At 38.5% G+C, this 11,454-nt stretch overlaps 2 pseudogenes; both read right to left on the reverse strand.

Annotated features, from left to right (window-relative positions):
• Positions 1-1,849: 1,849 nt before the first annotated feature.
• On the reverse strand, positions 1,850-4,399 carry LOC146724403 (uncharacterized; annotated as a pseudogene).
• Positions 4,400-10,199: 5,800 nt separating this feature from the next.
• On the reverse strand, positions 10,200-11,042 carry LOC146724404 (uncharacterized; annotated as a pseudogene).
• Positions 11,043-11,454: the final 412 nt, after the last annotated feature.

Genomic DNA, 11,454 nt, shown 5'->3' on the forward strand with positions numbered 1-11,454 from the left:
GTTCCTCTTTTTTGACAAGGAGGATGTTGTGAAAAGTAATGTAAATATCTACCAGAGAAAGTTGATTTATGGTACCAATCAGTCTTAATAGAATTATTTTCTAAAATGAGCGTGACATCGAGAAAATTCAGGCTATTATTATTGTTATATTCCAATGTAAACTGAATTCTATTGTGAAAAGAGTTAAAAATGTCTAAAGTTTGTTGAATTTGATGAGATGGAACAGCACATATAACGTCATCTACGTATCTAAAATAAATAGGTGGTGTAAATGTTAAAAGATTGAGCGCTTGCTTTTCAATGTCCTGAAGTACTATGTCTGCTATAATAGGTGAAAGTGGCGATCCCATAGGAGTGCCATACGATTGTCGGTAAAAACTATTGTTAAAAGTGAAAAATGATGAATTTAAAACTAAGTTTAATCTTGTCATAAACTCTGATTTCGGACGTTTGAAATCATTGTCAATATTAAGATCTTTAATTTTGTTGACCAGTTTGTAGCTATTTTCTATATGGCTGTTAGCTTTTGGAAAGCTGTTTTTCATAATTTTATGTATTATAGAAATAAAGCGAGATCGTAGAGTAGACTATTAATTGAGGAGACTATAATTCTGAATGGACAATTATTTTTATGGATCTTTGGGAGACCGTATGCTCTTGCAAGAATGCCGTCAGTAAATAGTAGAGATTTATACGTTTGTACAGAAATGTATTTTTTGTTTTTCCATCTAAATAATAGGTCTCGTAGGCTAGTGGTTAATTTCCTAGTCGTATCTTTATTAACAATAACGTATGTGCTGTCATCCTTTAGCATGTTTTCTATTTTATTTATGTATTCATTTTTGTCTAAAGCGACAGTGACATTACCTTTATCTGCTCTGGTCAAAATGAAGTTTGGGTTTTCTTTCAAGAAATTGTTAGTTATCAAATTTACAATAATTAACAATAACATTTTAATAAAATTAAATTACTATGTTGGAGGAATATCGTTTTTCTGCATTTTTACATCATGTCCTCTTTTTCTCTTACGATAATAATTGTTAATCATTATTGTATTTTAATGCATTACATACTTTATGACGTTTTTTACTATACTTGATTTATATATTACCGTTATGACACCGTTTATTATTTGTTAAATTCAGAATTTAATCAGCGTTGATAATGGTCAAAATATTGATCGAAACGTTCGCTTTATATTTGTATTTAAAGAGTACTTATGTTTTAATTCTTTTTTGTCACCTTTTATTGTAATTTATTAATAAACATTATATTAAAGAATATATTTTTTTTATATATGACTTTCTGTCCAACATAATTTGAATTTTTATATTTACTGCTCTTAACAGCCTTTTATCAAATTTAATAAAATATTAAGTAAAAAGTTTCACGCAAAGTTTATTATTACTAATTCTTCATATAAATGGATGTTACATAAAAGTTAAAAGCGTTACGTAGAAATATGTTATTAAAATTATTGAATTGAATATAATATTAGAATTAGAAATTACGTTTTTATTTTAGCGGAAAAAAAATTTTTTGAAATAAATGTACGATTAATTTGTCGTTGCGTGTACAATTTTCGGTAAAAAGAGTAAGAAATTGATTAAGATCGTATCCGATAGACATAAAGTAAAGAAATACACAACTATAATGTCCGCAAGTTTGTGAAAAAAGTCCTTGTAGTTGACGGGTATTCCATCAATGGATGACGGAGTTTCGTCGAAGTCGAAGGAGAAATCCTGGTTCCAGAGGAGGTAGATCGTAGCTATCAAAGTAGGTGCCTGTTCCATGTTCGTCGAGAAAGAAGACGACCCAGTGTTCACCAGATCTATTATGATTGTCTGTATTAGCGACGATAGCCGTCGACCTCGTCCACACCCTCGGAACTCTGTCGGCGGAATAAACTCCCGCATGCTTGACATCGATATGACGTAATGCCCGTAGAATTTCGCAAGAGTTCACTTTTTTGACGCGAAGATGAACGCGCGGATCCTGGTATTATTTGAATAACTTCAGTTTTTACTTCTCCCGCTGTAACGTTTCTGCACGACGATTTGCGCTCCATAAATCTTTCTTCTTCTTCTTTTTTCTCAATTGACTGCTCGATGCTTGACAAATCTTTTGTTTCTGTTATACTATCCGCTCCGAGTTTTTATATTATGAATTAAAACAGGGTTATCATTTACGCTGCTAACAAAGTAATTTTTACCGTAGCAGGTTTTCTCACTTACGTGACCGCTGTCGTCGTTGTCGACGTCACTGCTCAATTGAAAATTTGCGAGAGAACTACAACTAGTGGGTTGGCTAACACTGAGAATATCACTGTTGCCGCTATTATTTTGCTCCAGTAGCCAGCGCTTTAATTTGTAAGCGTTATGTAATGCGCAATGAAAAATTTTTCGAAATCCGTGATGCGTGCAATATTGTCCGCACACTCCTTCCGCCGTTAGATTTTTGAATGCTAAAGAGATATCTTCTAAATTATATATCTCTCTGGAAAGTAGATTCCGTAAGTAATATGCTTTTTCGTTGCCTCTGACGTATATGTGTCTCGAGTATCTTATAATTTCTCGTAAACGCAACGTAAAATATTTTGAATTAGCTTCGCCGTCGAACCATTCGATACCGTGATAATTTTACGTGAGCCATGTGTTTTGCCGCCTTACTTTTTCGGGTAATTCTCCAAACGGATACGGAGCCAATATAATCCAATGGTCGACGATCGCTGCGTCAATCGCGACAACCGCGATTTCCTTAGGTAGAAACTTCTCGTCCGCATCGCGGAAGCCTTGTATGTCGATGACTATATCCATGTTGTGATGAAAAATTTTTACGTTTTTTGTAGACGAGGTTTAAGTTTTTCACGAACCGTCAACGTGCGTGTCTCGAAGGAAACTGCCTATTTCTTTTCGTAACATCGTAAGATTTTCTTCTCGTAAAACTTGCCAACGAATGGAAGTGGAAAAGAAGGGAGAAGGTAAAAAAAATACAGAAAAGTTTGAATCGGCTACGCTGTGACGTGAGAGTTGTAAATGCGGCGATAAAAATTTTAACCGGAAAAATCGACGATGACTTGACGCGACGAGTCGATTTCAACTACATTATCAAATTCGCCGTAAACAATGTAGTTAATTGTTTCGGTAAGTGGCTTTTCGAATCGTACTTCTAATTGTAAACTGCCATGTCTCACGAGATTCCAATGCTCGGCGCAATTAGCAGACAAATCGGGTGTGAGATCAAAAGCGAAAAGCGTGTATCCCTTGGAATAATCGTCTCTACTTATAGAATTTCTCTCATTCAAGAAATGGATACCCGTTCCCGCGAAGAGTGTTTAATAAGCATCGACGTAAAGCGATTCTTCCAACGAGAAAATCGGTTGTAGTGGCCTACTGGGAATTTGCATACCGTCGACGTACAGAGAGAAGAAATTTGTACTGTAATTTTTAAAATTAAACGGATTTAATTTTCTATCTCCATTAAATGCTTTATTATTAACGAATCCTACTATTATCCGTTTCGGTAATTAGCCTAGTATTACATTATCTAATGATTCACCCGCAACGCCACTGTGAATTGTGAATGTTTTAACCTCGACTCTCGTAAGCGGATACTTGGCCATAACTTTACTCAGCATTCTAGCATGCGCAAGTAACACTCCAGGACTTATTTTCGCTCTTTTCACTAGTAAGCTAGCATCGAGAATATGTATTTTCGACGCACCGTTACTTTCCATGAGACAAAACGAATCTTTCAAGCGGACGAGTCTCAGACGTACTTCCACACCGTTAATTAAGAATTTGTCTTGATTGTAGACGTCGCAATGGAGATGTCCTATAAGATATATCGCTCGCCCGCCTCGAATGTAATGGGCGCGTCTTGCGAGAGCGGTATTATTTTTCGACTCTAGCGAATCGTCCATATGACCTGGTGTATCCGCGTCCCATAGACATGACGTTAGGTGGGAAGTTTTTGCGAGTGAAGAATAATTTAACAATGTCTCGATGTACGCGCGGTACGCGTAAGCGTTGTTTGGTGGTGACACGAGCTTTTGATTGAAATACACGTCGACCTGATTGAAGATGGAATGAAGTAGATGATTTACGGGGCCTGCGACGCTCTCCGTGCCAGCGCTGCCGCTCGTTCCTGGAGCTCGAGCCGTTGAATCGTCGCCTGATTTCACGCGCACGCGAAGACTCAGCAGGATATGCGTGAGATCTAGATATTCTTCTCCGTGTCCCGGGACGACGAATTCTATTGGTGAATCGTCCGACAGAGAGGTCACGAGTTTGTAATGAATCCATTGTGAATTTTTGATATTGGTTTGCGTAGGCGGTAAAGAAAAGAGATCGAGCTCACTCTTTAAGCACTCGCTTGAATGTGTATAAAGAAAAGACATACTTATTCTCCGGCGATTGTTTCGTTGTCCTCGTCGTGGTTAAATGTGAGCGAATTAAAATATCGTTATTTAAGAAAATATGTCGGATACGGTACGTTTCTTGCCAATTTTACGTCGTTTCGCCGATGTCTTTTTACACCCGCACGGGTTTTTCTCGTTTTCTTATTTTTCGTAGATTTTGTACTCTTCTTCTTCTTTTTTGTCTTCATTTTCGATGAACTTCTCTTACTCGCGCGACGACGTTTAACGATGCGCTTGTCGTGCCCGGCAAAAGGAAAATGTGCTACGTGCATTTTTGCATCAGCTTTATATCCCGAGCTTTTCATGAGACTAGTTATTTTTTCTTTAGCTTGTCTTTTGAGTTTGTTACGCGATTCTTCAAAACGATGTTTAGTCGCTACCTTAAGCGGAGTATTATTTTCTACATCCTCTATTATATTAACACCCGCGCGTAAAGCTTCTTTACCGACAGCCCGTGCGGCAATGCCTAGATAAGGTAGCACGCGTCTAAATAATCCTCCGAAAAAAACTCCCGATACCGTGCCCGCGTTGATAGGGCGATCCAACGACAACTCTCGGAATTCCACCACCGCGAGCTTCTCCCTTCTGTAATTCGTCGTAATATGCCGAATAATAATCCATCGACAGAGAACGAACAAACAATTTCTTTTTTCTTTTCCCTTTCTTGTTTTCTCTGTCATTGTCAGCGTCCCGAATTTGAATGGTATACTTTGTCCCAGATGATCTCATATCTATTTCTATCGTACGGAAACACGTTTGACGCAGCGTGATGTATTGAGCGGGCGAAAAATGTTTTATCCGAGTTGATGCGAACGCTTAATCATTTTGCGAGTCGAGCGCAACTATTCGAAGAAGAGGAGACTGTACGTCGCCAGTGATATAAGGTTCGCAAATGTCACAATAAACAAAGAGTTTGTCGGGAATACCGCGCAATAAACTACCCGGTTGGTCGTCGGCTATTAACATTCGTGTGGAAGTGAGTTCGTAAAATAGCAGAGAATGCATTTCTTCATCGTAGACCCACAACGGTAAAATGTTGGGTATGACGGCGCTACTTTCGATTTTAACGAGCTTTTCGTCGTCGTCATTATATTGTATCTTCATACCGGTTTCGTGATAAAACCACGCAAGCAATGAAGTAGGTACAGCGGGCTCGCTATCGAGTTAAACAAGATCGTTATTTTAACGTGTATATCGAAACCAAGTATGCGACGCAGTTTGTCGGAAAAATTTATATAATGTATTATATTACAACCATTTTCTTTACAGTTAAGTTTCATGAAAACTTTACCACCCACAAAAACGCCGTAATGAAAAACGATATGCGAATCGACAGATTTAGCTGCAAAATTTACACCAGCGACAATATTTCGCATACTCGAGTAAATACCCACGAGTACTTGAGCTCTCATAGCCTTAACTGATTTATTGTTTTTGTCGATATCGATAAATCTGATTATTCCTTTATTATCGCGTATATGTAAAAAACTACACGGAAACTGAATCTCCGTGAGCGCTACTTCCCAACGCCCGTGCAATTCTATACGTTGGGGTAATTCGGTGGTGAAACACGTGGTTGTATTTTCCGGGAAGTAACGCATGCTACTATTGCTCGGGAGTATCATATAAAATTCGTCCTCTCTCATTTTTTTTTTTTTTTTTTTAATTCAAAGATCTTAAACTCGAAGCGGGTATCCAAGAGTCGAATTTTGAGGGATATCCTTGCCAACTAACTAGCAATTGTTTATTATTGCCGCGACCCCTGCTTTTTATTACCCGCTCGACGATAAATTCTTCCCCTGCAAATCTTTATTGACCGGAGTTAATTCTTGTTCGTAAAATATGCCGTCTATATTCTCATCCGCTAAATCGCTTAATTTGTATACGCGAGGTTTTCTCCATTCGAGAACGCGGTGAATTTGAAATATTTCCTCGCTTCACTTTGCCTCGTATCTTTTTTCAAAGACTGCTTTTGCCCTACTGACACGCATGAGATCTCCCTGATTGTATTTAGCCTTTTGTTTATCGCTGTGCTTCTTTTTTTTCTTCTCGATGTTAATGTTGTTGTCGTTGTCGTCGTCGTCATTGACTTTCTATCGCCGATTCATATTTTCACGCGCAATACGGGCATTTTCCCGCGTGACGGCAGCGGATTGCATTTTAATAGAGGTATGTCGGGTATGATTGTAAGCATGAACGATATCCTGTAAAACATCGATGTAACGTCGCGTATTTTTATGAGTAAAATAACGCCACATTCGTTCCTTGAGTGTCCTATTAAAACGCTCAACTAAAGCTGCTTTAACATCGGGATTACGCGCCACGCGAAAACGAATGTCTTTTTCTTTCAAGAACTTTTGTACAGGTTGAGCTACAAATTCTTTACCTTTATCCGTCTGCAGGTAGACGGGTTGACGCTCTTTGTTTCTCAAAAGTATACGTTAGAAGGCTTTTGTCACGCAGGTAGCTGTTTTGTCGCGTAATAGTACTACCCAAACGAACTTACTAAGAACATCGATAATAACCAGTAAGTAAGAATATCCGTCATTATAACTCTTGAGATTACGAATATCGATTAAATCTGCTTCCCATAAATCGTCGATATTTGACACGTTATAATGTAAACGTGGAAATTTTCGATGCACCGGACGATGTAGCGTATATGCATCCTGAGATTTAAGCCATTCAACGACATCGTTACGCGTAAAATTCAGTTTAGCAGCTCGAGATAAATTCTCCGTTGCGGAATAACCAGCGTAATGCAAGGGAACGTAATATAATTTTTCGAGTTCCATTATTATAATGTTCGCCAATGAAATAAACCCTTCTTTTTCTCAGGCGAAGAATTCACGTCATTTAATGTTTTATTATTGTCACTGTCATCAGTGACGGATAAATACACTGATTGTGAGTCTCCTTCGGTCTTGTCTAACTTTTGTCTCAACAATCTTGAATGCGCGAGCGGAGTTTTCGAAATGGAGCTTGCGCGCAGTAGTGACTTTTTAATACGCAGAGATCTACGCAAGTGCATAGTCATCAAATCACGATTTCCTATAAGGCCGGATGGCGCACCTATGTCATTCAGCAATTGAGCAAACTGAATTCTTCCGACTGCTTTCACCGTTTTTCTCTCGCGTATCGCGTCGTTTATAAGATCGCCAATTTTCGACCCTTCTACAACGACACCGTTTATAGTCACGAGTCCGTGTTTATCCCAGCTAATCTTCGATGGCGGAATTTTTAGCAAATATTTCAATAGCGCGTTTGCTTTAGAACGATACGTTTGCGGTACGCTGCTGAGTATTTCTTTGATCTTTTCCGCGGATTGTGCACGTTTCTTCCCGAAACTACTCTCGCTAACAGCTCCGCTACTGCTGATCGAAGTATTATCATGAGTTTGTATTTCCATAAAGTCGTCATCTGTGCGCGACTCGATATCTTTATCCTGATCGTCGTCGTCGTCGACATTAGTAACGTCATCGGAGTTATTGCGCGTATCGTCGCGTAAGTGCTTTTTCGCTTCTCGGACGAAATGAAGATAGCGCTGAAATACTTCTTTATACAATTTCCATCTTTCGCCTTCATCGCGGGGAGTCGGGAGGTTAAGAATACGCCACATTTCCGCGTCAAGTCGCGATAAGGTGGTTCCAGGAGTTCGTACGCTGAAATTATTATTATTATTATTATTTTCCTCATTTGTTATCGTTGTATTTTTTTTCTTTGGCAAATTATTCAACAATGTTTCCGTTATTTCCAGCTGTATTTAACGTTGTTGCATTTGCCGCATTCTTTCGAGATTTTTTGTAGAAATTAGTACTATTTTTTTCGCTCTCTCCATTTTTCGGTATGACGAACGAACGTGTCAAATATTTTTATAACTTTTTTCTAACCCAGAAAGAAATCAATATTTATAGCGCTATATATTTTTTATTTGCCGATAATTCTGGTTAATATAGCGCTTAACAATGGAGCAATAAGGTAGGGTAAAAATCCCCCGCGTTGTACCAACAAATTTCTTTTAGTTTTCCAATTGTCACGTTTTACTGCGATGCGTCGAAGGATAGATTTATGCTTGGCTAAACGTGACTTTTCATGATTCTCGAGCGGTACGTTTCTCTCGAGCGTATTATAAACACACTATTGAATACACTTTATCAGATTATTGTCGGCAGTACGTAAAAACGACGTCCTTTGATTTTTTTTCATATAACAAAGAGTTTTCAAAAGGCAGACGTTTCTTTCGCCGATAGACCGCCTGGCGAACTTTATTGCGGACGAATTTTTTCAACGACGTCGACGTCTCTCTTTGTTGTCCTTTTCTTTGCGTGTTACCATTTCAATAAAATTGCGCAATTGACAAGTTTCACGTGTAAATGCAGCTTTTTTATACGTCCTCCGTTACTGCTCTATTTATCGATCTACAAGGAATGTAGACGTAATGTGTCGTATTGTTGGGAAAAATACACGTGCGAAATCGATATTCGTCTGGAGTCGATTGTTTTAGATCGAGCAATAAATACCCGTGAGATCGTGAGGTAGCATCGTAGTATGCTTCTTCCAGAAATTTCGGATCGTCGGGGTATACTTGACGCGCGAGATGGCGAATTTGAGCGTGATCGCGCGGATTTTTGAAAACTACTATATAATTAGCGTTGAGAAATATATCCCGCTGGCCTCGGCCTTGATGAAAAGAGATTTTGCGAGACGAGTATAACGCTGAGATTCTTATGGTGGCTTTCTTTAGTAAATAGATCTACGATAGTGTCGCACGATGACGATTCTCTCATAAGGTCGTCGATTATAACTAACTTTGGAGATAGCGGATTGCTTGAATAATCTTCCGGTCGCGGTAACCCCTCGCGAAATTCGATTATATTTTTCTTCGATTTTAACAGAGTATTACCGTATCCGTTCCTATGTATATCATTTGTAACTTCTTCTTTTTTATTTTTACTCGTGTCGCATTGAAGACGTTGATACGCATCTTGCCATTCGGCGTAATAAAATAAAATTCTCTCGAATCAAACATCGGACATGTCGGATAAGTGCCGAAGAAAAGTTTTCACGAAAATCGTTTTTCCGCATCCCGTAGGTCCGCAGACGATCGACGTCCACGGATGTTTCCAGCGCGCGTCCATTTCGCGAAATGATTAATTTAGGTTATATTTGCGAGTTCATAAATGAAAAAATTGCTGCGTAAAATTTAGTAATTATTACGCACGCGTGTGAGTGCGTGTGTGAGAGTGTAAATACATGAGCGAATGCGTGTGTGTGTGTGTGTGTGAGTGTGAGTGTAAATGTGTTTAAAAATGTACGCAAGTGTCGCGTGTCTTTTTAAAAATATTAAAGAGAAAGTTTGGCGGGGGAGGATATAAGCTTATCTTTACGCTCCGGGGTCCCATCCGCGGCCGCCGCGTGCTCGCGCCAGCGTTTTCTTACACGCGTACGAGCGAATACCGCGGCGAATTATAGCCGATACGTCGCCGCGGAGTGACGCGAGTAAGCGTTTCCGCGGGGGTGAGCTCGCACCAGCGTTTTTCCGAGCACCGCTGCTGATGAGCTTATGTACGCGGTGCTTTTGCCTATGCTATTCGCTTGTGACGGAAATAATAAGCTCGTTTTTTAACGCTTGAGGATCGAACTACAGTGCGATGTTCTACTCTCGCAGTAAAACTCAAGGAAACAATATTATAGGAGGAGGAGGAGGAGAATAAAAGAAAATGTTCAGATTTAAGATAGAAACAGTTTTATTTATTAGTGATATTTTTTAAATAAAAAATTAAGATTTGCGTTTTAGCAAAATAATACGGAGAATTTAATTAAATCGAAGCGTAAGTAATTCTACAAATACAATGTTAAAGTAAACATCTAAAAATGTTAAGTTATTTATTTGCGTTTGTACATTACGTTCAATTTTCTGATAATTGCCTTTGATAGTAAGTTTTATAATTTTACGATCAATGTAAGACGAGGGAAGTTTTAATTCTATTTCGTTAATTAAATATCTCGCAGTTGCATCAACATTATCGACTATGGAAACTAGCTGCGTCAAATGTGCATCCACGCATTTTCTACTATGTTTCAAGCCGAGGAAAGTAGTTTTCTGTATCACTATTGCAACTGTGTAAGTCTTTTGTTTCTTCAACGGTGGTTGAGATTCTTCTTCTTCTTCTTCCGCTTTATCTTCCGTTGCATGATCCTTGTTTTCCTTGTATGCCACCAGTACAGCCCTCGCTCCGTAAGCAGTAGTGAAGATGATCGAAATATTCTCGATAATAATAGGATCTGGTTTAATCTTTAGATTCTCATTCAAGTATAGATTCATATATTCCATATTGATTTGAAACTGACGCCACGTGTTGACGTCGAAACAAATTCCTTCGGCGTAATTGCTCGTTAATTTAACAATTGGCATGAAGCCGCCATCGTTCTTCGACTGCAATTCAACATGTATCTTCTTAGTGTGAGAAGAATTAAGTCCGTACGTCGTCGATAACAATAAGTAACGTTGTTCGTGACTTCTGGCGTTATCGATGTCGATGCCGTCGTTGTTAGCTATCTTGCGAATATCGCGATTGCGATCGGATTTCGCAAAGCCGGTTACTTCCTTGCGCGTAACCATTGTTTTCACTTGTAAAATTTCACGAATAGTCAGGACAACCCGGTAAAATGGCAAAATTGCGAAGAATTCTTTTTTCGTACCTTGAACTTGTATTTCTATAAACTCGATCTCAAATAAATGCGGAAGAACGACTTGTCGACTCGCTTATATTACCGTTCTCCCTCTTTCGCAAAAATTGAAAAAATAAAAGTGGGGAAGACGTATTTTACGTGAAAAATTATGATTTTTCATGTTCAGTCCTGTACGCGTTAAATAAAAAAATTTCTAGAAATATTTAGAAATTTCTAGAAACGAGATCATGTAACGCGAAAAGAGGACGAAAGAAAAATCTGTGTATGCAAGTGAATAAACGAAAAATCAATTTTTCATGTCAAATCGAATTCTTATGTTTAAACAAACATGTATTAAACAA

This window comes from Nylanderia fulva, unplaced genomic scaffold (genome assembly GCF_048542155.1).
Source record: "Nylanderia fulva isolate GAGA-0341 unplaced genomic scaffold, ASM4854215v1 Scaffold134, whole genome shotgun sequence".
Taxonomy (NCBI): Eukaryota; Metazoa; Arthropoda; class Insecta; order Hymenoptera; family Formicidae; genus Nylanderia; species Nylanderia fulva.